At 40.8% G+C, this 2,969-nt stretch overlaps 1 pseudogene; it reads right to left on the bottom strand.

The window, feature by feature from the left end:
• Nucleotides 1–2,805: 2,805 nt before the first annotated feature.
• The window catches only part of LOC138021068 (arylsulfatase B pseudogene), a 2,174-nt pseudogene continuing 2,010 nt past the window's right edge, over nt 2,806–2,969 (bottom strand).

Genomic DNA, 2,969 nt, shown 5'->3' with positions numbered 1-2,969 from the left:
GAAGGTTGTTCTCTTTGAATATGAAAAGCCTCTTTTATCTTGAGTTGAAAAGTTGTAGAGGCATGATCTAAAATATGGAAACAGTCCCCGTAAGACAGGGCGCGACATTGTTCGGAATTCTGTAGGTGTTTGAAAATGTGAGAGGCCCTATCACTGACTGAGTGCTCACGCACGCGTGTGGCAACCCGCGCACATGCAAACTTATAAACCACACGTGAACGAAAGCCCGCTAGGCGATTTTCAAACACCCACAGAATGCTGAACATTGTCGCGCCCTGTCTTCAGGGGACTGTTTCCATATTTTAGATCACGCCTCTACGACTTTCCAACTCAAGAGAAAAGAGGCATTTCATATTCAAAGAGAACTTCTCTTAATCAACAACTGCATCACGTAAATTTAAAACTGTCCTTTTAATTCTCACATTGTCACGTTTTATGTACATTCCGTTGTTACTGGCATAATTAGCACTTTTTCCGACTTATAAATTCAACTTAACGCTTTGTACATTAATCAACTCAAGTATGACCGAAGTTTCTCTCCAAACCTGTCTTGTAATCTCCCAAAGTTTTGTTGTTTTCTTTAAATTTCTGACTTGCCTGCTGATATCAAGAACTTTTTATATATAGCATAGCGAACATATGCAGACACAATAAGTAACTTGTTGCTGATTATAAGTGTCTTGCTCCAGTAATAGTATTAATGACTGAAACGTGTAACGTTTTAGTATAATTTGGACATCGATTATCGAAGAGAGAGTGAGACGAAGTGGTCAACTCCAATTTTAATGAAATAATGAGTCCCGAGATACAGAGGAAATCCCAACAATCGACTATTGTACTCACAAAATAACTAGATCAACTAAACGTATCAATGTGGTCAATTACAAAAGTCACATCCTGTTGGTATTACAAACATCACACAAGTAGATTTTGCAACAAAATGATGAGTGTCTCAAAAACGAAGACCCTAACACCCTATGATCCTAAAACCCTGCAAACTCTAAACCTCGGAAACGAATAAAGTACCCCAAAACCATAAATTTGGCTAATCCCAGGCCTAAAGTTGGTTTTTAGGCCTAGGTTAGCCAATTGAGGGTTTTGGGATACTTTATTCTTTTGCAAGTTTTAGGGCTCTTAGGGTCTTGTTTTAGAGACACCCCAAAATGATTCTGAGTTTGCACAACTTGCTTGTGTTTATGCTTGTACTGCAAATTTAAACCAGCTCACAATGTTGCATTCTCTTTGGATATGGACCATCAATGTAATGAGTGAAATGCATAGATTAAAATTCACACGGTGAGGTATTTATGGAAAACAAATTAAACCTCACATAATAAACAATTATTGGATGAGGTTGAGCATGATATCATGAATTATGAAAACCGAGGTCTGTGTTATCTGTCGAAGCTGAAGGCTATTATGACAACAACCGTTTCCCTTCTAGGAGGTGTCTAACACCAGTCGATTTTTATCACCAGATTCTACTCCCCTTTGGAGCAAAGTGTTAAACAAAGACTCTGGTCAACCCTAACAGAAATTCAATATTGTCAAAACTTGTTTACACTGTGACGCGCCTTACCATTGCCACCTGACAGAGTTTTTAAAACTACTACGCCAATCTGGGTGTGCGAATTTGATTGACAGTTGACAGTCACCCCTCCTTGCAAAGTTTGCACACTTGTAAGTTGAACTCCGTTGCATAGGGTGTGGAGTTGACGTATTTACACACAGTTGTTAAATGTGAAACTTTGTTGCGTGGCCACAGTAAGGCACGTTGCACTGTAATGGAAACATACTCTTTCAGTGAGTGACTAACCCATTGACTCCTGGGGTTTCCTCATTGACGAGTTCTGGGGTGAAAGTGTTAAAGGATGTGTTCTTCAGGAATTAGATAACAAAATTAATGCTTGGAGCCAGTGTAAGCATCATGTAAAAAATGATCGAAATATAAAAAAAATATCGCTGTTTGACAAAACTACATTTTTGTCAAAAATGGCTATTGCCCGAGGGGGGGGGGGGGGGGGGTACTCCCATATGGAACAGACGGGAATGTTCGTCGGAATTTTTTAATTTAACCCCTAAAGGAGACCATCTGGGCGTGGCTCAAGCTTTCTGCGACCCCTAAAGGAGACCAATCTGGGCATGGCTTAAGCAAAATTTGACCCCTAAAAAACAAGTTAAAAAAGAAAATTTGACTTCTGTTTCTCTTCGCGTAATTCTGTGTTTCTTCGCGGAACCCTAAACGAGACCTTGGCAGCTGAAAATATTGGCGCTTTGCCCAGAACACCCTAAGCGAGACCAAAATCCAAAATTTACACCCCTAAGCGAGACAACGAGCATCCCCGTCTGTTTCATATGGAAGTCCCCCCCCCCCCCCCGGGGGGGGCTATTGCACCCAAGGTGTCCAAACATTTCCATAAAGCTCTGGTTTGGAGAGAGGATCTGGATCCGGATAACGCACTGGTACAGCATGGGTACAGCATGGGTACACTGGTACAGCATGGGTTTAGGTCGGGATGTGCCATAACCCTGGCTCTTTCAGGAGTAGAATTAACAGAAATAATGGATCACATTGGTTGGAATCGTAGGCACACTGCTTTGCATTACCTACAACTAGCGAAAGTGCTAAATCCTTCTGGGGCCTCTGCTCGATTGGCTTCTAGCGAAGTAATGTGTTAACAATACGTGGACCGATCTAAATGAACTGAAGCGCTTCATTTGTGCGTTCCCAGCAGCTAATTCACCTAAGAGACTGCTATCAGACTGATAAGAAAGATTATACTCAGTTTGTAACCTGCACACATATTATCTTTTCTTTATAGTTTTGGCATTATACTCTTTCAATTTCTTCATCAAAAGTGACACCATTTCTGGAAAAGCTGATGATACTTCATTCCTCTCTTCAGGATCTTCACGGATATTGAAAAGGAAGGTACTGTTGATATTGTCAAAAACGTTTACTACTCCAG

The sequence above is a fragment of the Montipora capricornis genome, chromosome 10, assembly GCF_036669925.1.
Source record: "Montipora capricornis isolate CH-2021 chromosome 10, ASM3666992v2, whole genome shotgun sequence".
NCBI classification, from domain to species: Eukaryota; Metazoa; Cnidaria; class Anthozoa; order Scleractinia; family Acroporidae; genus Montipora; species Montipora capricornis.
The sequence above is the reverse complement of the archived record's forward strand: the minus strand, read 5'-3'. Positions and strand labels throughout refer to the sequence as shown.